The following is a 27,725-nucleotide window of genomic DNA, read 5'->3' on the forward strand; positions in this document are numbered from 1 at the left end:
AGTTGGACTGAAAGAGAGCAACTGACTTAAAATCACCTAGCTGGCTTTCATGGCTAAAGTGGGATTAGAATTTACAGTTTCTAGCCTGGTGCTATAACCGTTAGACTAAACCAGGGGTGTCCAACCTTTCACCTTCCCTGGGCCACATTAGAAGATGAAAATTTGGTTTGGGCCGCACATAATAAAATAAAATAAAATAAAATAAAATAAAATAAAATAAAATAAAATAAAATAAAATAAAATAAAATAAAATAAAATAAAATAAAATAAAATAAAAAAAAATAAAATAAAATAAAATAAAATAAAATAAAATAAAATAAAATAAAATAAAATAAAATCAAATTAAAATAAAATAATAAAATAAAATAAAATTAAATAAAATTAAATTAAATTAAATTAAATTAAATTAAATAATTAAATTAAATTAAATTAAATTAAATTAAATTAAATAATTAAATTAAATTAAATTAATTAATAAAATAATAAAATAAAATAAAATTATTATTTATTATTTATTATTAATTATTTATTAAAAATTATTTATTTTTTATTTTATAATTTTCCGCCAAATTTTGCGGGTGGGGGGAGGGGAAAGCTCGCCCTCCTCGCGCCTACCTCTCCTCCTGCAAATTATTTATTTTTATTAATTTTCCGGCCAAATTTTGCGGTGTGGGGGGGGGGGAAGAAAGCTCGCCCGCCTCACGCCTACCTCTCCTCCTGCAAATGCAGCAGCGGCGGCAGCGGTGGCGGGGGCAGAAGCAGCAGCGGTGGCGGCATGGGCAGAAGCAGCAGCAGCGGCGGCAGCGGCAACGGGGCAGAAGCAGCAGCGGCGGCGGGGGCAGAAGCAGCAGTGGCGGTGGCGGGGGCAGAAGCAGCAGCGGCGGCAGAGGCGGCGGGGGCAACAGCAGGAGGTGGCCGGGCGGGACTTTTGGGCTGCGGCTGCCCACCTTTTCTGTTGCTCGCCTTGCTCCGCCTCGCACCTACCTCTCCTCCTGCAAATGCAGCCGTGGTGGCGGCGGCGGCGGCAACAGCAGGAGGTGGCGGGGCGGGACTTTTGGGCTGCGGCTGCCCGCCTTTTCTGTTGCTCGCCTCGCCCCGCCTCGTGCCTACCTCTCCTCCTGCAAATGCAGCAGCGGTGGCGGCGGCGGCAACAGCAGGAGGTGGCAGGGCGGGACTTTTGGGCTGCAGCTGCCCGCCTTTTCTGTTGCTCGCCTCGCCCCGCGTCGCGCCTGCCTCTCCTCCTCCTCCTCGCTGGATCTTTCATGAAGGTTGGGGTGGGCGTTGGGCCGCATTACGAGGCAACCTGGGCCGCATGCGGCCCGTGGGCCGCGGGTTGGACAAGCCTGGACTAAACTGAGTCTTTAGTAATACTCTTGCTAAATACTTTTGTGTTTCTTCTTCTCTTTCTTCTGTCAAGCACTGTCCAATATAACTTTCCAAAACTCTGAAGAAACAGCATAGTAATGTAACTTTGTGGAGAGTCAGAATGGACAAGATTTTCCTTGTAAGTAACAACCCATTATTTTGTTTGTTTGTTTGGTAATTAGATTTCTGTACTTTCCTTCTCATCAAGGCAACTCTAGATAGCTTTCGGTGATGGAATTAAAATATCATGTAAAAGAATATAATGTTAAAGAATAAGTAAGAATCAGGCAATTAAAAATAGATAAAATTTGATTAACTATTATATGACTACTTTTAAGATCCTAGATTTTAATACCTCAGAGCTCTTGGTTCCTCTGACATTAATCTAAGTTCCTCATATTTTAAGAAATGGATAAATCCAGACCATTTAAATACATTTTCTTTAAAAAAATGCATCCAGGTTCATCACATTCATCCTTTGCCTTCTTCTATTAGTTCATCTTCAGTTTGCTTCTCTCACTAGTAGAAGATGAAAGCTGCCAAGGTCAATGAGGTGTTTCTCAATTAACATTTCAAATTACGCTTCTAGGTGTGAGTCTCTCTGCTATACTCTCAGCTGTCAGAACTGTTTGAAAGACTGTCAAGGAATAGCCTGCAGAGAATTACCTGACCTTAGGTGTCACTGATGATGTAAATGTATTTAAAGGTTCAGAGAGGCAAAAAAGGAGGTTAGCAGAGTCTTTTCCAGGCCCTGAATATGCCTGACAACAATAAATGATGCTATACAATGACTTTAATCCCTTTTGATAACATAATGTCAGATTCATGAGGCCTTTTCCTCATCTACATAATTTTTAAAAAAGAAATATTAATGGGTCAAAGACCTAGTTCTGCCAGCAGATCTGGGGAACCCAGAGCAAAATGGAGCCCATTAAATGGCTTGTGTGATGTGTTGTCACTGGGTTGGGGAGCTATTAAATTGTTTGATTATTTGATTATTTTTCTATTAGTTTTATTTTTATATATATGATCTTTTTATATTCCGATAAGATGCCATGAGTCACCATGTGTGAATAGGCGGCAATATAAATTTCATAAATGAATGAATAAATAAATAAATAAACAGTGAACTCAATGGAACTTAATTAATGTAGCCAGCTTCTATTATTTTTTTATTTCTCTAAATAAATTGAATAGTTGAAGTGGAGCGGGGAGAAATTGGGCAATTTATTTTGATTGCCAATCCTTTCAGATATTGCGCAGCAAAAGGTATCAGTATAAATAAGAGACACCCATATCAGTCAGTTTGAACACCAGGCCAACTTCACTCATATATTGTTTTCAGGTATCATTTCATAGTTAGAAAGTTTTTCCTAATATAAATTGCTGCCCTGATATCACTGTTATATCATCTTCTGTTTTTTCTCCTCCTTAGTCCTATAATCCCTTTTATTTTATCTTCTGCCAAGTACAGTCCAAGGAGAATAGCAAAGAAAGAATGCATTTATGATATTAGAAAATGTATATTTTATTGAGCAATCATTTTACTTTGAGGAAAATGTGTTGTGTACATATGCAATGCTTTCATAGAAGCCACTTTGAACAAATTAAGAGAAGCCTCATATCTATTCCACTAGTCAGAAAATGGGTTACTACTCTGCTTCCTGGGGCTTTTTTAATTGATGTACATCGACTTTTTTAAAGTGAAGAACCCATTAAAAAAACTGCACAGTTTCCTGTGCAAGGTAGGTTCTGCTGAGAAAGAAGGCATCACCCCAAAAGGCCCACTTACTTTACTTTCCAGGATTACTTTAGTACTTTACTTTACTTTACTTTACTTTCCAATTACTTTCCAGGATTACTTTAGTGTTCTTGGGGGAGAGGAGTCTCTCGCCTACAGATCACTCTGCAACTTCCCTGGCCATGTACGTCTTCTTGATGAGCATATGCTCATGAAGAGGAGTTTGTCTTGATAGCTTTCCTTGGAATCTAATTAAAGTGCTGACCACTGAAGAAATTGTGTAATATAACGTTAACACAATTGTATAATGAAAGATTGGACAGACATTCATGCTGTTTTTCTAACACATAGGTAACTAAGGGCAAAAATATTATCCTCCAGTTATGAGAACTTCAGTAAGTCCCTCCATATTATTGATAATATTGAAGCAGAATTGTTAAAAAAAGGCAGAAGATATTGTTTGACAAAATACCAGATTTTAATCTTCTGAGGCAAGCTTTCATGGCTGTTAAGGGGTTAATTTCTCATCTCACCATAAATCCTGACTTTCCTTGCTCAAAGTGTTTTCAAAAAGGAATCAGCAAAGGAAAAGCACAGGGATATAACTGGAAACATGAACTCAATCCTTGAACATTTTACAAAGATGTTTAATTTTTTTTTAAAAAAAATGGTAGGATGAGGGAAAGGAACACCTTATTTAGTCTTCTCAGAATCCTATGCCTGTCCTATGACAGTGATGTAGAGCTAACAGACTAAAAATGGAAAACCAAAGTGCAAAACCTCAGGCACCTACAAATTAAACCTAGCATGTAGGAATTTATAATATTTACTTCTGTGCCTATTTTGATGTAGTATAGAATTTAAAATGACTTCAATAACTCCTTTTTTAAAGTCAAACACTACCCCATGTGCATAGCTGGCAAATGTACAAAACTCAGTCTTTTCTTGAAAATGGCTTTGCAACCCCAGGTTGGGTGGAATTCAATAGTTTCCAGTACATTGCTTAACCCTCTGCTAAAACCCAGTGGCTTCTTATCAGCAGAAGGTAATATGGTTGGAGTGAGGGACAAATTGTATTTATTGCCTACTGACTAAGGATAGATTGAAATGGGAATTTGCAGGGTTCTTTGAGCTACGATTCATAGAGGTCAGTGTTCAACATTCCCAGTTTTATTAATCGTAAAACTGATATTAAATCTTGCTAGATTAACCTTGTCCATATCACCTGCCTACATTTATTTTAACTTGTCATTCCTTTAGTCCATGAATTCCAAAGAGGAACTGCTTCTCCTTCTAGTACGTTGTATTCCTTTGGAGACTGGTGGTGCCTTATTTCATCATTAATTCTGTAAAGGAATATTGCCTTCCTGTTCTCAGGAGATAAGGAAATACAAGTGGAGTACTGTTAAGATTGATTCTAATGTTCAGTTCATACTGCTTTGGGATAAGGTTCATGTTTATGAAAGACATGGCACCATAATTTTTCAAAGGTATTGGAAATCCATTTTACTTTGTTGATTTTAAGGTCCTTGAATGAAACTAAATGATAGGGATATTTTTTATCTACATTTTAAAGGAATATTTGATGTGTCTATTAATTCAGTCATGGATTCCTGGGTAAAGATCTCATTTGAAATTATTGGAAAGATAACTGCTATAAAGAGTATAGACATATATGATACAAAGAATTTTAGAGGATTATTGAATATATATATATATATATATATATATATATATAATATATATATATATATATATATATATATATATATATATATATATATATATATATATATATATATATATATATGTTTTCTTAAGTTTTAGGTACTTACATGTATGGTGTTCGGCTTGGTTCGGGTATTTTCCCACATCATTGTAGTTCTTTTAAAGTTGTAGCAACGTTTCAGCAGAATCTCATCTGCCATCATCAGGCTTCTGTATTGTGTCCGTCTGTGGGTCAGACTTTTACAGTGGTTTCAGATTTAAATTTGGGGCAGCCTATTGCTGTGCCAGAATGGTTTTTCTTCATCCTGATTGGTTGGGAGTCTTGGTCTGTGTTTATTGGTCTCGGAGTTTGCTGTGTTCTGCTTGATGGGTGTCTCTGATATCTTCTGTCTGTTTTTTGGCTCTTTTTGTATCTTGATTGGCTGGCAGCATTGTGTTACTTTAATGGAGGCCTTTAGTGCAGCTTGGCTTCGGGTAAATGGACGGCTATCATTAGTTAGGAAGCTGGGTTTCATCTGGGTGCCTGGTTGGGGTGTGTTTGAGCTGGAGGTATCAGGGGGGATCTGTTTGTGCCCAGGTGTTTGCCTGGCTTGTGGTGTGGAGATTTTTTGTTTGTGAGTGCAGGCTTCCAAATGATTGACAGCCTGGTGGAATCATCTCTTCTGTTCATGCTTTCTGGTCTTTTTTCAATCTCTATGGCTTCTCTGATGACTCTGTGGCTAGGGTTTTCCATAGTGGCCAGGGTTTTGGTGCCATTGAAGTTGATGCTATGACCTGTAGCTTCCATGTGTTGGACTAGTGAGGAAGTGTGTTCCAGCTTTTTGACTGCATTTTTGTGTTCATCCAGGCGGGTACTTATTCTTCTATTGGTCTGTCCAATGTATGTGGCCAGGCATGATGCACAGGGGACTTCGTATATGCCTTGGTTTTCCAGGTCAATTTTATCTTTGGGGTTGCTAAGGATGGCTGCTATTTTTCTGTCTGTTTTGAAGGCAGTCCTGATGTGATGTCTGTGTAGTACCTTACTAATTTTGTCTGTAGTACCTCTTATGTAGGGCAGGACAGCTGTTCCATAGGTCTGTTCATCTTCTGGGTCTCTATTATGTTTCAGTGTGTTTTTGTGGATCAAGCTGGTGATTTTGCTTTTGTGGAAGCCGTTGGCTGTCAGTACTTTAGTCAGGGTGCATAGTTCAGCCTTAATGTGTGTCTTGTCTGCCAGGCGTTTGGTTCTGGTAATTAGTGTTTTAGCCACGGAGTTTATCTGTGCTGGGTGGTGGTGGGATTGGGCGTTGAGGTAGCGGTTGGTGTGTGTTTTCTTCTGGTATATGGTGTGTCCTAGTGTGCCATCTGTTTTTGTAGATTAGTACATCTAGGAATGGTAGTTGTTTGTTTGTTTCTGTTTCCATGGTGAACTTGATTTTGGGGTGTGCGCTGTTTAGGTGTGTTAGGAAATTGTTTAGGTTTTCTTGTCCATGGGGCCAAATCACGAATGTGTCATCGATGTATCTTAACCATAGTTTGGGTTTGAGGATGGCATTGGCCAGGGCTCTGGATTCGAATTCTTCCATGAACAGGTTAGCAATGACAGGTGACAGTGGTGATCCCATGGGGGCTCCTTCTATTTGTTTGTATCTTTGTCCTTTGTATATGAAATATGTGTTGGTTAAGCAGTGTTCTGTTAGTTCCATGAGGTGTTTGGCTGGTTGGTATTTATTTTTGATGATTTCAAGGGTCTCTTTTATCGGGACTTGAGTGAATAAGGAAACCACGTCAAAACTTACAAGCAGATCTTCTTGCTCCACGTGTAGATCTTTGATCATTTCCAAGAAGTGGTATGAGTTTTGTACATGTGAAGCTGCTGTTTCAGCATGGGGCTGTAGCTGCTTTGCTAGGTATTTGGCTAGATTTTGTAGTGGTGCTCCTCTGGAGCTGACTATGGGTCTGAGAGGTATGCCTTCTTTGTGTATTTTTGGGAGGCCGTATAGTTTGGGGAAATATATATATATAGGAAATATTATATTCATATTGTCTGATCTAAATACTCTTTTTGGAATAATAAACAATGCGGAATACAGTCATTCTTCATATTATATTCCGTGTTTTGTAATAAAGTAATCAGTTCAACACTCATCTGAAAAAAGTTTATACAAGCAAAAGATAATATGTGTGTTTTAATTAACTCAGGAAAGAAGTGTGGCTTCATTTGTTAGAGAGAAAAAAATATGTGTTTCTACTAATCATAACATTTTATTACCTAGGCTTGAAAACACCACAATACCTTCCAGATGTCTGCTTTAAATAAGATACATTTTTTTCCTTAAACATTTCATCTTCTTTACACTCAAGGTACTGCATAATCTAAACAGGAGACCATATTTCTAAAGGAACAGAAGACAGTGTTACTAAGCACAAAGATAAACTTCAGATTATTTTGCTCAACTTTCAGTTTTTAATTTTAATGACTCTCCTATTCACATTATCAATCATGTTTTCCTTCTCCTTGTATATCTTTCATCAGTAATTTAAAAGACATTTCCATTTTTTTTTCCTGGGAGGTCAGTGTTTGAGCTTTTTCATTATAGAGTCTAGAGTTTTTAAACTTTCATGATAGTAGCAATCAGATTATTATAGAATAAATTCAGAATCACAATCTTGTCATTCTAACAATGTTGCACATGACCCTCTTCTGATTTTCTGATTTTCTGGTGTGTTTCTGTATCTCAGAACTTCATTGAACACTCAACATTACTTCTCCCTTCTGTTATGGAACACACACACACACACACACACACACACACACTAAGTATGAGAGGGATCTTGGAGTCTTAGTGGACAACCAGTTAAAATATGTGCCAGCAATGTGCAGTGGCAGCCAAAAAAGCCAATGCAATCCTAAATTGCATTAACAATCAAGATCAAGTGAGGTACTAATACCACTCCATAAAGCCTTAGTAAGAACATACCTAGAATACTGCATCCAGTTCTGGTCACCACACTATAAAAAAGATGTTGAGACTCTAGAAAAAGCACAGAGAAGAGCAACCAGGATGATTAGGGGATTGGAGACTAAAACATATGAAGAACGGTTACAGGAACTAGACATGGCTAGTCTAGTAAAGAGAAGGACCAGGGGAGACATGATAGCAGTCTTCCAATATTTGAGGGGCTACCACAGAGAGGAAGGGGTCAAGCTATTTTCTAAGGCACCCAAAGGCCAGACAAGCAATAATGGATGGAAACTGAACAAGGAGAGATTCAACCTAGAAATAAGGAGACATTTTCTGACAGTGAGAGCAATCAACCAATGGAACAGTTTGCCTTTGGAAGTTATGGAGGCTTTCAAGAAAAGATTGGACTGCCATTTTTCAGAAATAGTGTAGAGTCTCCTGCTTGGGGTGGTGGTTGAACTAGATGAATTACAAGTCCCTTCCAACTCTGTTAATCTGTAATTGAGTCATTTACACACACACACTTTCCTGCTTTGGATTAAATGGTACTTCTTGCTGTAGCTCATTCCATCTCAGATCTTTGCCCAAAATCCACAAAACAATGATCTGTTTGGCCTTCTGTAAAGTCTTAAAAATCTTTTTCAAGCTTTGATCTTGTATGTGAATGATTTCTGTCTTTGGATCCCTTTGGACTTGGTTAATAGTTCTTGCGGTTATTTTATTTAATGTTCTTGTATGCATTTGTATTGCTATTAGCTACCCAGAGTCATATGTTGAGATGGGCAGGCATAGAAGTCAAACAAGCAAAAAAAATTCCACTGTTGAATTATTTGTTTTATCAACCTAATCAGTATCAATTTGTAGCCTTAATTTGCAATGCCCTATGAGCTATTAAAATATCAATTTTTGATTTCACATTTTTTCAGTTCTAAAATAAGTACTGCATTTAATTGAAAAGAAAATTACCCTAAATTTAAGATAAGCCACTCTCAAAATTATAAATACAGACAAAAATCCTAGGCACTGCTCAGATTTTAGTCTTGTCAATTTTCACCTGAAGTCAATCCTAACAATATATATGAATGTGTGTATTTGTACGTGTACAAAGATACACAGAGCACAAACACATATTAGAAGTCATACACAATGAAATAACAAAACCAGGAAGGGAAAAAACAGCCAATGATTTATTGATTGGAAAAACTAATTAAAATGCATTGCCTATAAAATGTGGTACCCTGTTTATGCTAACTGCATAAATTGACATTTTGTTTGATACATACAAACTATTCTCTCACACAGGAATTCTTATACACACATCATGCAAGGGAAAACAGAACACAGAACATAAAATAATAGAGTTGGAAGGGACCTTGGAGGTCTTCTAGTCCAACCTCCTGCTCAAGCAGGAGGCCCTATATAATTTCAGACAAATGGTTGTCCAGTCTCTTTTTAAAAGCCTCCAGTGATAGAGGACCCACAACTTCTTCTCTCTTTTTTTTTTTTTGGACAAGCTTTATTAGTTTTTTTAAAAAATACAATACACAAACAAACAGAACATAGGATGTAGTAACATAAAATATCTTTTCTAAAAGAAACAAATAAACCATCTTATTTAAAAAGAAGATAATTCCAAATTATCACATTTCTATAATTTAATATATATATATTTATCTTATCTAATCAACTTCATATCTTTTCCAAACTTCTCTTTATTACTCCCTTTCCTTCTATTTAATCATATTTCTTCTGCCTTGAAGTTATATACTCATTGAATATAATTTCATTAGTGCTCTTCCACATCCTGTCAAACTTAAACAAACATTACACAAAACATAAATACATAAAACTTCTTTTTGGAAGGCGGCTTACCCCGAGTTAACTCTTTTTATACAGACATCAATCAAAATTTATACTCACTTAATATACTATCTCATATCTTATTTAACATTCTCTATTTTCCATATATTTTCTCTCTCCTACTCATTCTTTTAATTCTATTTTATTTATTCCATCTCAATTAAATAATTATATTTGCATCTTTGGTCCGTTTTCTTTCAATCACCTACTTATCCTTTCTATCTAATACAATATTTCTCCTGTAAACCCAGATTGAAGTATGACAACTTTTTATCTTCCCCCTAAATAACACTTAAAATAATACATATTTTCCGTGCTGATTCTGCTCCGTACATTCAAAGTATTACATTTCAAAATAGTAAAACAAACAAATAATATTGAGTTTGATAAGTAATAATAAAACTAAAAACAAATAAAAAAGAAATATTAAATTTATAATATAGTAAAAACAATGTTTCATAGGAAATTAGATTCTATTATTAATTCTTAAACAATAAAAACAATATTTCATAAGAAATTAAACTCTATAATTAAATCATGGCTTCCCTTTAATACATTTTTAACTCATATAATATTTTAATTTTCTAACTCAGCTTCAAATACTAATGTCTACAATACATTCTTATGTACTTTTGCAGAATCATTTTTATAAAATTATCTTACCCCTTTATCTCTGAAAAAAAATTGTTTTTTAGCATCTTGTTTAAAGCCTTTATGACTTCTCTTTCCTTTTCCCCTTCCTTTCTTATCCATTCTAGCTTTTTGACCCCCCCATCTCTCAAATTTCACTCTCTTAGTCTTCCCTCTCTGTTCTATTTCTCCTTTCTGTTGCTTTCTGACATCATATCGCTTTTTCATCTCATTTTTCTTTTTCTTGGTTGCTTTTTTAAGTTCTAAGTTCACCTTTTCCTTGCCCCACTTCCGCTTTTCTTCCTCCACTAAGTGTGTTTGTCCATTAAAGATGGCTTCTTCTCCTTCATCCCAGCCTTCCTGTCGTTGTCGTATTTCTTGATAGGTAGAGATCGCCATTTCTAAAAAGTGAAAAATAGATCCGGAAGAGCCCTTATCTTCTTCTTTCAGTCTTTGAAATTCCATTTGTAGTCCTTCAAAGGATAATGCCATTTTTTCTTTCTTTCTTTTTTGAAACAACCCTAATGTCTTTAGTCCCTTTAAAAAAAAAAAAAAAAAAATCACAGAAATCCCAAAGTCACAAAGCAAACCAAATCAGAGTAAACAGTTTCATTTAGCACTTTCTTCTTTCTATATTTTCACCTCCTAGGGTAGAATTCAAATACACAGTTCCAAGATGATCTTCTAGAAGTCTTAATGTCTTTTATTCCTGTTCTTATAGGCTCAAAGCAGTCTCCTTCAGTACAATCTTATAATAAGTCTTTATCTCTTCCCTTCCCCTTGTAACAAATAGAAAGAATATTAAGTTTTTAAATCCAATGTCCAGAAATCCTTTATCCCTTGGCTTTAAATTTCAAATTGAATTACCTTCGGTGCCCAAGTAGATTTTCCATATCTCCGTCTGCTATTTCTATGGGAAGGGAGAGTGAAGAAAAAAAAACTTTCCCTTGACAGCTTTCTTCGCCGCTTTCCAATCTTCTTTGGGAAACAATGTATCCTTCAAGCAATTCAAGCAATTCAATTTCCAGGGTATTTAAGATCTTATTGCCCTGGTTCAGCCAGCACTTTCACTTTCTCCTGCTTCCTCCAGCACAAATCTTACCCGGCTGCAGGCTTCTTTGTGGTGGCCATTACTGACCGCCGCTCCACCACCTTGGGAAAAATGGTTTTTTCTGGCTGAGGAGGAGGTCTGCGACACCCCAAACCCCTGTCCGGACCCCCTCTCTCTTCGGCTGCCTCTACAGGGCAGCCATATCCCCCAGACCCATTTGGATCGGGGGCACCTTGGCGGCGAGCGTAGCAGGAATCGTGGAGAGTCACCAATTCCTGCCGCCGCCGAAGCCACGCAAAACCGGAACCCGAGGACCCACAACTTCTGAAGGCAAGCTATTCCATTGGTTGATTACTTTCACCATTAGAAAAGTTCTCCTTAGTTCTAGATTGCTTCTTTCCTTGGTTAGTTTCCATCCATTGTTTCTTGCCTTGCCTTTTGGTGCTTTGGAAAACTGTTTGATCCCCTCATCTTTTTGGAATCCCCCAAATATTGGATTATATGGTATTGCTATCATGTCTCTCCTAGTCTTTTCCAGTAAAAGAAGTTGAAGTAAAAGAAACGAACTGTTATCATGTCTCCCCTAGTTTTTCTTTTCAGTAAAAGAAGATGAAGAAGTAGAATAGAGAAGAGAAGAGAAGAGAAGAGAAGAGAAGAGAAGAGAAGAGAAGAGAAGAGAAGAGAAGAGAAGAGAAGAGAAGAGAAGATGATTTTCTTTGGCAAGGAAGAAACTGCAAGAATTGACTACCAATGATACTGAAACTCTAAGTAGTTTTATTGTGGCAAAGTTAATGAAGCCATTGCAAGTGAATTATAGGGATTTCTGTGTATTAAATGCAAATTCAATTAATAGTGAGATCAAACTTTAAACTCTTGTGCTTCTTTCTCTCATTTGTGAAATATAACAAGTTAGACGCAATTCTTTTTTTTTCCTTTTTCTTTTTTCTGCAGAAGTAGTAATTCCATCTTTTCTATCTTCTGCTAATGCACTGATGCAGTATCATGTTGCTTTTTAGTAACCACTGGGAAGTTTGGAAGCAAAGAAGATTTTTAATTTATTTTCTCAGTCCTGATCATGGCAAGGTGATTGTGACACTACCACTTAAGTTTATACTAGAGGTTTCAGAAGAGCAAAAACCTCAAGCTAAATTGACCTGTAGATGGCTACAATTTTAAGGGATTTCACATGAAATGGGCAAATGACTTGGGCATCTTCCCCTAAATAATGGACAAAGTCAAATTAAGAGTTTTCATGTGCCTATATAATTTAAATTTCCCAGCCTAATTGATCTTTCCCCAAATTATGGACAAATTTTGTTGTTATTTCTAAGAAGGTATAGGAAGATGGAGGGTGGACTGACCAAAAAGAAATTCAATAGAAAGCAACTGGGATGATCAAAAGTGAGTGAACTAATAGGATATGCTGTGCTATGAGATTGGTGATAGCAGTGGCACAAAGACTGAGATTTGGTGAAGAAGGAAAAGAGGTAGCCATCTCCTCTGATAACTCTTAGTTACTGGATTTTTATTACAAGGCTAGGAAGCAGCAAAGAAATCTTATTAGTGTCTTTGCGTTGCACAGATGAAGGAAAGGGACTTCCTGAGAACCTAACCATTCTCACAAGTAGTGGAAGCAGCTAAGTAATAGGACAAGGTGCTCTTGATGTTTTTCCCCCTGTTGCTTCATTAAACATATATTCATCTTTTTCTTTCCTTAGACTCCACTGACAATGACAATGTTTTTTAGGAAGAGAAGCAGATTGCGCAAGTTCACAGTGGCTTGAAAGAATGATGTCTGGTACATGGTATAATTTTTTTACACATATGCTAAAGTTCATTTGAGATTTAACAGATATGATCCATTATATCCTTTTGATACAAGGAATTAAAACTCAAGTCTAGGGGTTAAACCCAGAGAGGTAATAACCTGGGGTACAATGGCTTAGAAGTCTACAAATTGTAGAATGATTTAGTTAGATCTTGCTATTCTAAATCTTTCCCCAAATAATGTAATAGTCACTATAAAAGTGTATTGCTTTTTAAAATCTAGGTTTATGCAACTCAGTCTTAACACATTCCAGATTCAGGCAGATCAAGGCATTCTAAAGTCCTGGAAGCCATATCAACCTATTGCTAATTTTGACTCTTTGTCACCTTTCAGAGCAAGGTGATTTATAGTGAATATAACAGATTGGAGTTCTGCTCACGGTGTCAATCTGAAACTGGAAAGGGAGATCACATGCTGGCTTTCTCTTCAGGACAGATGTGCTGGATTTCTTTTTACTTCCTACTGTCTTAATTAAATCTGCCTAGAAGTGTGTGTGTGTGTGTGTGTGTGAAGTGAGAGAGAGAGAGAGAGAGAGAGAGAGAGAGAGAGAATGATTTTCTGCAGACAGGGTTGTTTGGGAATCAACACTTGTCAGAGACACAGAAATCTGAATTGACATGAAACAATATAAGTGACATAGAATGTAACATTATATATAATTTCAAACATGAAACCAGAGAGTTTTCATATGCCTATATATTTTAATTTTCCTAGTTTAATTTAAAAGCAGTTTAGTGATGTTATTCATCTTAGGCAGAATAAACAGAAGGTTCTTTTGATAATCAGAATGTTTACTCTTGAAAATTAGAGCACATCCATTTATCAGGTTTTGTCTCAAGGCTATAATCAGTTTGAGATGTTCCAAAAAACCTAAGGTAATTTAGCATGCTGAATGTCAGTCAAGTCTGGGCAAAACACAAGCCAAGGTGCTAATGAACTTGTGAAATATGCATATGCTGCAATATTATGAGAACTACAAATAATTATCTATCCAATGTGTAACAGTCCTTTCTATACAAATTTTATACCTATTCAATCTTCATGTAAGTATCTGCAGGTTCTTATGCTATTTATTTATAGAAATTAGAGCCAGCTTAGTGTAGTGTTGAAGGTGCCAGGCTAGAAACTGGGAGACTGTGAGTTTTAGTCCCACCTCAACAGGGTGGGTTTCAGACGGTTCATTCCAGTTCAGGGAACTGGTAGTTCCAATAACCAGATGGCCCTGTCCCACCACACCCTGCCCATCCCAGGGGTCCCCGCGTAGCCCATTTTTGATCCCAGGTAAGTGCAGTCTGCACGTGGAGCCCAGGGAAGTGGAAAATGGGCCTCCCAGAGCCTCATGGGGGGTGAAAACGGGCCTATTTCTGGGTCCGTTTTCACTCCCAGGATGGTGCAGGAGTAGACCATGCCCACCATGGCCATGCCCACTCAGCAACCAACAGAGAAATGGTTGTTAAATTATTTGAAGCCCACCACTGCACCTGAGGCACAAAACCAACTGTGTGACCTTGGGACACTTACTCTCTCTCAGCTGTCGGAAATAAGCAAGGATAAACCACTTCCAAGATCTTGCCAAGAAAACTGCAATTACAAAAACAAATTCAAGCATGGCTTGCTATTAATTTATGCAACATCTTAATATGCATTATAATTCATAATCCTTATTAAAATACTATAAAGCAACTTAGCATTAGCCTGACACAGTGAACATTGGTCTGGGAAAAAGAGATAGTAGATTGTTCAACTCCATGTGAAGTGTTCACCATCAACACACACACACACACACAGAGAGAGAGAGAGAGAGAGAGAGAGAGAGAGAGAGAGAGAGAGGGAGAGAGAGAGAGAAAAAAATATTATGTCTGGATGAAATAATTAATATTTAAATAAATATGTATAATGGTGGTGATCTCTTGAAAATGTACAGCTCTGAATTGAAATGCACTCTCTCAGCAAAACTCACTTCACGAGGTTGGCATTTTGGGGAAAGAGGAAACAGGCTATTATGCATGTTTGCCTCCTTGAATTACATATAAAAATAGTAGCATATAATAACAACAGCAAAAACAACAGGAACAACCTTCAGAATCCAATAATGGCTTCGGACAATATACTGAAATAATGCCAAAGATGTACACAGTGAATCCAATTGTAATCTAATAAGTCTGCAGAGGAAAGAAGAAAAAGAAAGGAAAGAAAGAAGGAAAGAAAGAAGGAAAGAAGGAAGGAAGGAAGGAAGGAAGGAAGGAAGGAAGGAAGGAAGGAAGGAAGGAAGGAAGGAAGAAAGAAAGAAAGAAAGAAAGAAAGAAAGAAAGAAAGAAAGAAAGAAAGAAAGAAAGAAAGAAAGAAAGAAAGAAAGAAAGAAAGAAAGAGCCATGGTGGTTCAGTGGTTAGAATGTAACACTGCAAGCTACTTCTGCTGACTGATGGCTGCCTGTAGTCTGGCAGTTCGAGTCTCATCAGCTCAAGATTAACTCAGCCTTCCCTCCTTCCAAGGTCAGTAAAATGAGGACCCAGATTGTTGGGGGAAATATGCTCAGTCTGTAAACCACTTAGAGAGAACTGTAAAGCACTGTGAAACAGTATATCAGTTTAAGTGCTATTTTTAAAAGAAAGAAAGAAAGAAAGAAAGAAAGAAAGAAAGAAAGAAAGAAAGAAAGAAAGGAAGGAAGGAAGGAAGGAAGGAAGGAAGGAAGGAAGGAAGGAAGGAAGGAAATACTTAATATACATGGATAAAGGAAGTGTGTAATACTTGAATGCAGTGGAGCAAAAATCAAAGGATTGAATTGTAAAAAATGTTGCTATTGCTAAAACCTTCTTAAACATGAGCAATATGGCTGGATTGTTCTGATATAGATCTAATTAATTCTGATTATTGTTACCTTCAAAAATAGACATGGACACGTCCAATCCATCTCATAAAATAAATTCAAAAGCATATTATTTTGAACTATTCAAATTATTATTAGTAATAGTCAAAGTTAATTGTTAAAGTACTGAGGATTTATTTTATTATTTTATTGTATTTTATTATTTTCCTTAATTTCTTATTTAATTTCAAACCAAATATTTATTGAGATAGTCAGCTGTGCTAAAGGAACATGATAGTATAGATTAATATTTATGAATATTGAACACATTTCAATTTCCTTTAACAACCTATACTCTCAGTCAGGTTTTTGTTTCTTCATCTTTTCAAAAACAGAATGTATCCAAGGTCACAAACACCATTGAAAAAGTTGCTAGAATAATTAATAATTGGCTCTTAAATTCAAAAATAATCAGCAGACTATAATTTAATAATCAGGCACTTGCCCATATATTTGATTTTTCTATGTTCTCTGTTTACAGATGAATCACAACATGACTATTTAAAAAAAATCCCTAGAAGACATAAGAAAATTGGAAATTTCAAAAAGAAGTCAGCTTAATGTGCTCAGAATCTTATAGAGGACTATTGTTTTAGAAGCAATAAGTATCAGAATTGTATTCCAGGAGCAATATTTCATGGTCCCTTGAGTATATCTATTGAAGATTGCTATGTTATGGTAAAAAAAAATATAGACCCTTTATTTATTTCATTCTGACCTGCAGACCTCCCAAAAAGATCAGAAATATGTCCAAGTGATACATTCAGGTCATTTCCCTTTCACGACTACCTCCTGACTTTCACCATTTGGATTTGAAAGTTATCAGCTTTTTCAGAACACATTTAATGTTCTTTCTCATCCTGATGGGCTGAAATTTTACTCATCAGTCATATTGAATGGTCACTTTCCCAATCACTTTTTTTTAAAGTAATTTTTTAAAGCCCTATTTTTTTAGGCATTTATGATTCAAGTTGAAACATCTGAAGTATTGTTTCATGATATGAGTATAACCAACCTAATTAACAAACTTTGCCCTTTTAGACAATGAGAAGCTGAGAAGATAAAAGACCAAAAGCGCAATGGGGTGGATGGGAGGGTTTCTCCTAGCTTTTTGTTTCTTCATCCTCTAAGCTGATTGGCTTGTTAGGCATACATGTGTTATGGGTGTGCACACGCGCATGATTACCCACTGAACCAGTAGCGACTAAGGTAGGATTCTACTACTGAATCAAAGGCAAGAAAGTGGGTTAGGCTTTCCTTTTAAACTGAATTAAAATACATTTTTAAAAAATAAAAAATAAAAACTTATTTAGTAATATTTTAGAGTCTCTTAATATTCTATTGTGATAATGCTGAATTATAGGACCACTTTTTGTATGTTAGTTTAATCTTAGCCTTCATGGTAATGATAAAATGAACAGGTGATCAACATCATCACCCAGAAATGATCAACATTTCAGAATTATAATGAAAATACTGGGATTACTGGGAGCTGATTGCAGTAGGAAAGAAGGGAAATTAAATGGAAAACTATCAATCACAGCACAGCAGTTAGTTTAAAATCCCTGTATCAGTAGATTAATATGTTCTATTTCACTCCATGTATGTATTCTGAAAGGGTAGTGGCTAGGTAGTTAAAAGTACAACCATCCTTAGGCTTAGAAAATCCAAAAACAAGAAGGATATCACATTTTGCTCTTTTTAAACATGAATTATAGAATTATAGAGTAACAGATTTGGAAGGATCCTTGGAGCCCACCCCCCCTAGTAAAGATAAATACTCTATATCATTCCAGAGATGTAGAGATATACCCGATATCAATATAACAATAATAAATTGATGGCATCATTTGAGCACCTAAGACATATGCTAAACTAGTTTGAACTTAAGTCATTAAACTGCGATGACATGCATTTGATTAATTAGCTGGGCAACCTAACATGAGATGAAGAGGGCCAAAGGTAAGTGGTGGAAGATTTTTTTTAAAAAAAAACTACTCTTATAATCATTATCTTTTCAACATTAAAATTCAACATTAAAGTCATTCTGAACTTCCATTGGGTAAAAAGAAATCCATGAAGTCTCTGAAATAACAGATTAAGGAGAAAGACTTGGAAGTATTTAGCGGACAAAAAAATATTGATGACCTTGAAGAAGGAAATGTCATAACCAGTCAATAAGCTGCCTTTCTTTGAGGGCAAGCTTGCTAGAGGTGGTGAAATGAGGGCACCGTGATCACATACCAGATCAGATTGACAGTTTGCATTTTGTCAAAGGTCCACCTCAAAAGCTATTTTCTTTAGTATAAAATAGCTTAAAGGGACATAAGCTAACTCTCCAGTGGAGGTGTCACTTGGTTGAAAGTGATCAATGATATGGAGAAGGGGAAACCTGGACAGTTGAAGGCCCTGGAGCATACTAACCTGCAGAGAAAACACACTCATGGTTTTGATAAAAAGACCAGCTATGTTTAACCTTGACATGTTCTTTTCTACTTAATGCACTATGTACTTCTTCTTGGCAATATCATGCATCTTGTGCTTTGATGTTCAGTGGAGTAAAGGAAATACTTTGGCAAATATTTAAAGAGTTTTCTTCCTAAAATACATTGAACATTACTATAATAGAATGCCCTATTGATGTGCTGTTATTATCCCATTACAGAGCACATTATTGATGATAAGCCTCCAGCCTGTTTTTTGGAGCAGGCTGTTTGACAAGTTCTCTCTCTTTTTTTAAAATTCTCTGTTTTACTGAGACTCATTATGGTTTAAGGATGATGCAGATGATGAATTATGTGTTATGTATGGTTTCAGTTCTATAATATTTATTATGACAGATTTGGAGTTTGATAAATGGATGATGTGTAAGCATTTGTAATACATACATGCATGTGTCTAAAGAGGAGAAAAAGAAGGAACTGCATGTTTAATCAGCAGGAGGGGATTGAAGAGAAATATGGCAGCAAAGTTTAGATATATAGACGGCTGTCATATGGAGAAGAAATTGAGATTGCTATAGAAGAGGAAATTGTTCTCTGTTGTTCCATAGAGTAGGATCTGAGCCAATGGGATGAAATTAGATTCAAGTTTCATATTAGGAAGAATTGTATGATACTATAATTAAATGGGGTGCCTCATGAGATGACATGTTTTTTACTGGAGATTTTAAAATAGAGGGGGGATAGATGTTTCATTGCAGGAAATATAAGGTTGGCTCTGTGACCTCTGAGATGCTTTCAAACTCCATGGTTCTGTGATTCTTCTAGTTCGTCCATTTCACTTCATCTTCCTATAAAAAGACGTACTGGTTTAGAAATCACTGTAAAGTCTGCAGAACCTCTAACTTCTAGCTTCATGCTTAAGTTGAATAAACTGCCTAGATGTACTGTCAGGTAAATCAAGACCTCTTTTTGGTATGCTAAAACTGTAAGTAGGCTGATCCAAAGTAAAAACATGAGAGGTCCACATTGGAAAAGAAAACTGATCATCTGGGCACTTTTAGATCCTACTCATGTTCTGCATCGTTCAAGTTGCATAAACTTTTTCAGAACATCTAAAAGAGGGTATACAGGGAAAAGCCTTACCATGCACAATTGTATGTTAACTGGTTTCATATAAACAAGAACTGTGAAAGCCCAGCATATAAGCCAGGATATGAATAAGGAAATGTTAGTATAAATTTGTGAATGCTTTTGCTCTGCACAGCACATGTGTTTGTGGTTATTGTTTTTCTAAGGGGAAATAATATGATTTGAATTATGTAAGCAGATGCAGCAGTGTGGAATTAATACAGAATGAGTTTTAACTAAGATATGCCACCTATAAATTAATTCAATCTTAGTGAATATGTTATTTTCATACAGATATCTGAAATTAAATTACATTTTGTATATCCATAATATACCAAGTGGATTAAGTGAAAATTTCAGAGAGATGTTTTTGAAGTCCATCACATCTTAAACTTCAGGTTTCTAGTCAGCTTCCTGACATAATGCCAAACATTTCTTAATAGAACAAGGATTGTGTCACCTCTGCAATCATGTTACTGAACTGAAGCCAAGCTACTTCACACAGGTCTAGAATGGGAGCCAGTGATCTAGAATTCTGTAGAACCACAGATGACTCTGGAAAGAATCTCATTTCATTTTTCTTTCTGTTACAACTGTGTGCATGGACACACATGTGTAAATATATACACACATATACATAATGTACACACATATTTTATATGATTATGGCTGCTTAAAAAAAATCTAAAATATATAATGAAAAAATGGTAAGAAGGAATAGAAGCAGCAATAACATTTCTTCTAACCTCTACACAGAAACTTTTGATGGATCAAAGGAATATCTTCAACCAGGAGTATTTCCTCAAATGAAAGGCCCCACTCAGTTACAGGCAAGTCTTCTTGAATGCAATGGTTTATTATTAATAACCATTTCATATAATAGTATCAGGAAATGCCCTTAAAATGTTGACTATGGGGAATATTGTATAGGAATCCCTCTTCCTTTAGATTTATTGCAGGTAAGACCAAATTAAACCTTATGAAGAAATGAGATCAATAAACTGAATTCCATTATCAACTCCCGATGCCAATCAATCATTTTTATTTCCACTTTGATCTCCTAAGCTGGTTTCCACTGAGAAAAATTCTATAAAATCTATTTATTCCAATAGGTAGTAAACTGAAGTTGATACCAACATGCAGGCTGTATAGATTTTTAGTCTTTGCACTGAAACAACAGGTGGCAATTTTCTTTTGCTAGGGCAACTATTTCACAGCCCCTGTTAGTTTAACTGCCTTTCCAGAGCTATTATTTTAATACAATTGGCTTGTACGAGTCTTTAAAGGCTTCCCAAATGGGTTATCCAAAAGCACTGATTTAAACTTGATGACAACAATTATTTAGGTCTGAAAGGCTGTTGAGTGCCTTGGAATCAATAGGAGTAAGCAGTTTTCACTAGCTTCACAAAGCCAGCCATTGCTGACATAGTGAGAAATAAACTGTTTTCCCTGTTTTCTCCATCCCTTTCCCATTTACCAGGCATGGAGAGAGCTAGTGTTGTTCTACCTCCTGCTAGTTGTCCTGGAAACAATTCTGAGAGCATTGAAATAATTGAGACTTTTAAATATTTAAATTTCACAGTTTCTCTTATTTGTCTTTGACAATATTAGCTCAAGTGAAAGCTTGGCAAAGACATGGGTAATATTTCCCAGCCTATTGCAAATACTCAAACAATTAAAATGGGAACTAAAACTTTTGAACCTCATCTCATATTTAAAAAATGAACATTTTTTTCTGCTCAGCTTCATATTCTCTTAAGAAATTTTAGAAACTAGGTGATTAGCACCCTGAAAGGAACTAAGGGAGAAAATGACAGCTAAAGGTCATTAGAAATATGTCTTTCTAATGTCTCCTTGACATTTTTTTTTTTTTTTTTTGCGTTTCTTATATTCTTAAAAGCCTGTATTTCCTCCATTTTTTTCCTGATTCCTTCTTTTTTTTCTTTCCCAAGGAGCAAACTGTCAACTCATAAAATATTTCTATGGTCTTTTTAGAATTGCCAACAGAAAGGGAGGGGGGAAGAGGGGCTTGAAAGAGCAGTACGGCAGCTTGGAAATCGAAAGTGCATTCCATAAATTGTTTTTCAAAGATAGAATGTAAACCTGAAATATTCTTATTAAGAATAATTTAAGGGAAATTTAGCAAACAAATCCAATACATAATTTTACACATAATAATGGTGGCGAGGATAATTTTTGCACAGGGCTGGAAAACAGAAAAGATATCATCTGAAGAGAACCTGATAGAAAAAATACTGGACCGTGCTGAGATGGATAAACTTAAAAGGCAAGGATGAATCAGAATATTATGCAGTTTGGGATAGATGGTATAAATGGGTAGAACACAGAAGTAAGAATTAATGTATAGGAATTAATGTAAATATATGTATTATTGATGACAATACTGTTAACAATGTAAATAGAGATATGCAATTTAAAAAATAAAAAAAATTAAAAAGAGAAAGGAAAAGAAAGTAAGCACAACTTTGGCTGAAGTTGTTTTGGAAGTTGTCAGCTTATTTATTTCAAATTAGAACCAATCAATACAATGCAGTTTGCTACCAACTAAGTGGACATAAAACATAAAATAACCAACCCTGTGATATTTTTGTTCTATTCTGAGAGTACTAAAGAATTTCATTTTCAGAAATTACCTTTTCAAACCAGAAGCAATTTATTTAAAATTTCTGGGAATGAGAAAAGACGGCAATAATTCAGCAAATCTGTACATTCTTTTCATGTGCTGTATACCCAATTTTTCTTTTCTCTCCGAATATGCAGAAACAATCCCAACAATGTGAATTAAATAACAGCTACAATCTATCTCTTTATTACTTCCTTGTTTTAGCTGATAAACAGAAATGTCCAAAGGTGTCATGTTAAGTATTCAAAAACATGAAATGTTTTTATTCCATTTCCAAAGTACATATGGTGGAAGTTTTTATGAAGCAACATTTTTTTAAAGGCTCAACTATTTGTATTTTTATTACAAAATCTATATTGTGATAGCTGAAATACATCATATGAGGGTATGTGTGTGTGTTTGTGTGTGCATGTATGTGGTGAAGTTGTAGAGCTGAAAAAAAATTCAGAGTGACCTTTACTGCTGATGCCTGCATCTTGCCTGGAAGCACTCAGGAGATAGTTTATTTAGAGTAGAATGAGTTGAAGAGGACTATAGCAGATTAGCCGAAGTAACTGAACCGATATACCAAGTAACCTCCAATATACCACAATTACTGTACTTTCGATAGTGTAGCTACTAAAATGCCTCTAGGCTGAAACTTGATGCTACATCCATTCCTGTGCAGCAAAATATGTATTTAAGAATTTCTGAATCTTTCTCAACTATATTATGCCTGTTAACACTGAGACCTCATTTCACTTTCAGAGAAGAGAGAGGCGATGAAGCCACAAAACCCACAGCCATGCTCCAACGCCCACTTCAAATGCGGCCAAGGAGAGTATCGAGCAGCAGAATGCAAGACCAGCCACTCGGCAGGAAGACCAGGATAAGGCCAGCAAGGCACTGCGTGGGTTAGGTCCACTATCGTGTTCTGCCATTCTGTTGAGGCGGGGGGCGGGGAGAGGAAGGCTTGCTGACATTTTTTGCATGCTTTCACTTTTGCTTTAACCATTAAGGAATGAGATGAGGGATTGTCTTCAGAGATGGAGCAGACTCTCTCTGAGCCAGTTCCAGCCTGAGAGTGCCATCATGCCTGAGAGTGACCTGCTATCTGCCTAGCACCTCAGCATTCTCAAAATATCCTTGCGGCGTCTTGTGTGTTTGATATCCTGTATTCTCTTTCCTTAACTGTAGAAAAGGGACAGAAAATTGTTACTAGTCTGAACTGATAGTTTGCAAAAGGATGGGAACTGAGGGCTTTTGAAATATGGTAGAAACTACTGTACTGCTTTCTATCTTGGGTGGCATGTAGATGGATTGCAAAAACATACTTCATTAAGATTCCTGAAAGCAAGAGAGTTCTTTGAATTAAAGTTAGTAATGAATGTTTATAGTACAGAAGCTAGCTTTTATTAAAAAGGATACAATGTATAATGAAACACAGAAATGAAAGGCAACTGCTTATAAAGCTCTCATTAGACAATACTTTCATTTCATTTTTGATTACTAAGTCATGGTTTTCACATTTTTAACTTCTAATGTTCATTTTCTCTCTCTTTATCTTTCCCATACAATCACATTTATAGAAAAAGTGAGAAATTCATGTTTCTACATCTTCATCTCTTATTTGTTCAATAAAGAAGAAATTGTCCTCCATTCTATCCTTACTTTAATGTCCCCAATTCTTGCTTTAATGTAATATTTACTATTGCTATGTCTAGAATAAAATTAGAGAAACTTCTATGTGAGCCACTTCAAGGTCACAGAGAAGAGGTAGGATATAAATGCAAATAAATAAATGACAGCAAAAAAAAAAAAAAACCACCAGCAAATAAACATAATCATTTTTCTTAATTATGTATGTTTTCGTTTTAAGACCTTAGCTGATGTGTCAGCACCATTCTATTTCACATTCATTTATGTAGTTGTTTATCCAGTTTTTATATTGGGAGGCAATAATTACTAGAAGAGCTTAACATTACATTTAATCATCCCTGTATTTTAAAACTGGATTGTATTCCTAGAGAAATCTTATCCATTTTGCATTTTACAGCTTTATAGCTGTTTTTAATTTAATTGATCTGCAATTAATCCTATAAAAGTTTCTTTTTAAAGTATCTTTTTTGAAAAATGCAATAATTATGTTCAGAATGTATACATTTCTGTTTCTCCAAAAAGTATATGGCAATATTCTCCATTCCATTTAGCTCAATGTGTCAAGGAAATTGCTGAATATCATAGGTAGTCCTTGACTTACAACAGTTCATTTAGTGACCGTTCAAAGTTACAATGGCACTGAAAAAGTTGACTTATGACAATTTTTCACACTTACAACCTTTATAGCATCCCCATAATCATGTGATCAAAATTCAGTTGCTTGACAACCGATTCATACTTATGACCATTGCTGTGTCCCAAGGTCATGATCACCATTTGCAATCTTTTGACAAGCAAAGTCAATGGGGAAGCCAGATTGATTTAACAACTGGGTTACTAACTTATCGACTGCAATGATTCACTTAACAACTGTGGCAAGAAATGTTGTAAAATTGGGCAAAACTCATTTAACAAATGTCTCACTTAACAATATAAATTTTGGACTCAATTGTGGTTGTAAGTCAAAGACTATCAGTATGAGTGTAAATTGCCATTTTGTATTTTTCAACAATTGTCACTTAATTTTATAGAAAAGAACCTGGTTTCTCTTAAAAAAAAAATAAGGAAAAAAATACATGAGTGGCTAAGCATGGTTTCGATACCCTATGCCTGTCCTTCATTGTAATTCAAGCAATACACACATTTTCATTTAGGAGGTTAGGCTAGATGACCTATGAGGTCCCTTTCAGCTCTGTTATTCTAAGTCATGGATTCTAAGTCAAAAGATGTTATTATGAGAAAATGTTTTCAGTTCAGCAACAGTGGAGGGGGAGGAGACACAACAGCAGCAATTTTCAGTACACCCATATCCCCACCACCAACATGCTAAAAGTTGGAACTGAATTTGTAGAAATTTCAAAAACCACTGACACTGAAGTAAAAAAAATAAAGGATGTTACAGGAGAACCTTTGTGAATATATAGACATAATCATACACACAGACATACAAGTCAATTTTGGGGTATTTGATCATAGATATACCAAATGCAATTCACAACAACATCTCAAATTCTCACAAGGCTTTTATTTTTAATTTCTGCTTTGCTTGAATATATAACTTGATATCAGCCTTGGTTATGTTGGTAAAAAATAATTATGGACAGTTTCTAGTTAGAATTTACTCCCAACCAATTTCTAGGTTGAGCTTGGACCAAGCATCACTCAATCTAGCTAGCCAAATGTATGGTTTAAAAGGTAACAATGAAGGTTTTTAAGAGGAGGTTGGACAGGCATTTGTCTGAAATGGTACAGAGTTTCCTGCTTAATCGGGGGTTGGATTAGAAGACCTCCAAGGCCCCTTTTGTTATCTTGTGTTATTTTTCTGTCCCAATGCAGTGGCGGTGAAGCATGTGCGGTGAAGAACAATGTTCAAAGTGGAAAATAATGTCATATTATTTCTTTCCCTAAACAAACTCCAAAAATGGGACTACCTATCTATTGGGAAGGTTTGTGGGTCATGTACTTTGTCCATCAAAGATTATCTGCCATACAGTTTCAAATCCTAGATGGTAGGTTCAATGTTACTACTCTCTTCCTTTGTGTGACACAGACTCCCAAAGTGTAAGCTTGATGAATTTATCAGGCCTTGCTAAATATAGATGAGCTTAATCTGCAACTCAAAAAGATTTTGCAAACATCTGCATAGTAAGATGATTACCCTCCTTCTGGTAAACTAAATTAGATTTCTCTCCTAATGAATATACATATGCTATTACTAAGCCTATTTGAATTTCCTATCTTTACACTAATTCTCTTCTCTTTGATTCCACTATGCCTCTTCCATTCAGTAATGATTGCAGTTGAATAGAAAAATGCAGAATATGCATGATAGCACTATTGTTTAATGTGGAAGGTGTTGTCCCTTAATGAAAGAAAAGTTGAGTTAAGATTGGATTATTGCTAGAAAGAAATATTGGGATGAAATTTGGTATTTCTGTTCATTTATAATGACATGTTTTGAGGAATGTTGGATTATGGTTTATTATTAATGTTTATTATTGGTTTAAGAATCAGAAGACAAAGTGATTCAGCTTGACTATTTCATTCAGATTTTCTATCCAGTTTGAATCAGTGTTCAAAAGTCATTTATATTTCCATGTGGTTAAACTTCAGAACTGGCTCTCCAAATCTGATAGATTTGATTAGTAAATTAATTGAATTCAGAAAACTCTGAATGTACTAACATCTAAATTGATACAGAAAGTTCTGATTTACTTTGAAACTTCTATTTAATTTAGAAATCTCTACATGTTGTGTTATATGTATTGTGATATTAAGAAAATCTGTTTACAACCTATTTTAAGATATTGAATTAAATTAATTTGTTATTTTGTTTAAATATTAAAATGACTATGATGTTCTTTATCTTCTCACTTTATATCTCATCACAGTGCCTCTCTGTCGTGAATGGCATTTTTTTTAGTTTTTCCTGCAAAAATAACCTGTAATTCTATTAACCCAAATATAAAATTGGTTTTGCTGCCATCAACAAATCCTTTCTAGTGGCATGTATTTGTTCTTTGATACTCCCTTTACAACTTTGTTTTGTTGGATGCTATCACAGAACTGCCTTACTTCATTTGCTTCCTATGCTACTGCTTCTTTAAGCACATCATATTTGTAGATTCTTCAAGGAAGATGTGAAAAGTGATATTAGCTTGCCTTGTGAGGATCAAAGTTAAAAGCTTTATTGCTCTAAGTATCAAACTACTGTCTTTATTTGTTCTTCTAAAGCTCTGTGTAAAAGTTCGGCATTTCCTTCTGTGTGTCTCTGTTGATACAATAATTTGTTCTACATTAAAAGTGGAAAAGTGTAATCATGTTATTATTAAGTGATGTGCAGACAATTGGTTGACACTATTTATTATGGGATGAGATTTTTACTTTCAGAACCTTTTGGATAATGTGGTAATTTGGAAAACTGAGATCAGAAAGCCATAAATCAGTCAAGAAATTTTGATATCATAATGGGGGAAGCAGTAATGACACAAGAACTCCATCAGAAGCCATAATGAAGAGTCAGAAATAAATATTTCAGATGGCTCTTAATCTCATAGTAAACCAGTATCTAGTGGGAAATTAAAATTGAAAAACAAAATAAAACATGGCATATCTGAAACAAAGCATTCAAACAAGAAATACTTAAAATGCAACCATGATAACATTCTTTTAAAACTACCTAGCTTACCATATTCACAGACTGCACTTATATTTTATATAATTTCCTGGTCAGTAAGTGGCAGAGGAATTATATGTAGCCATCTTACACATTTCACTTATACTACAGTACAGTACAGTCTGTTCAGTGGTGGGATTCAAATTTTTTTACTACCAGTTCTGTGGGTGTGGGTTG

The sequence above is a fragment of the Notechis scutatus genome, chromosome 1 (assembly GCF_049901735.1).
Source record: "Notechis scutatus isolate UNSWTSFEM ecotype Mainland chromosome 1, rNotScu1.2, whole genome shotgun sequence".
NCBI lineage: Eukaryota > Metazoa > Chordata > Lepidosauria > Squamata > Elapidae > Notechis > Notechis scutatus.